The sequence below is a fragment of the Myotis yumanensis genome, unplaced genomic scaffold, assembly GCF_028538775.1.
Source record: "Myotis yumanensis isolate MYYU_CA2020_CCGP unplaced genomic scaffold, mMyoYum1.0.hap1 SCAF_4, whole genome shotgun sequence".
NCBI lineage: Eukaryota > Metazoa > Chordata > Mammalia > Chiroptera > Vespertilionidae > Myotis > Myotis yumanensis.
The window spans coordinates 79403663-79404196 of record NW_027223755.1 but is presented as its reverse complement, the minus strand read 5'-3'; positions in this window follow the sequence as shown (position 1 = coordinate 79404196).

Here is a 534-nt window from a genome sequence, read left to right as displayed (position 1 = left end):
TTAGACGGCCTCTACTTGCGGTAGCCGCCAATGCCACACCCTACTGCCTGGAGACGTTAGGCCTCTGCCATTGGCCCGCAGAGATCCTGGCCGCGAAGACTGTGCGTGCCCCCTTCTCGTTCCCTCCCCATCTCGCCACAGCCTGCAAAGCGCCCGCCTCCCGGACGAGAAGGGTGCATTCTCGGAACTTGGGCTCCGACGCCTATTCTGATTGGCTGTCAAGGTTGCAAAGGTAGCACGCAGAAGTGTAGGTGTCCCGCGCATGCGCAGCTCTGGTTCTCCCGACTGATGACATTAATTCCCGCCAAATTTCAAAGTCCTAGTCTTAGCTAGACTGTGCAGAGAAACACGCAAAGCAGAAGAGACGTGGCCATAAGGAGACCGAGGGGAGAGGGGAAGAGAGCTCTCAGAGGGAGGGAGAGAGGAGAGAGAGTGCTTTATACATGCTATTTTATTTAATCCTACCCGATGCCACAGGAAATTTCATTTTATAGTATTAGATTATACAATTTACAGTAGGTCACACAACTGGTA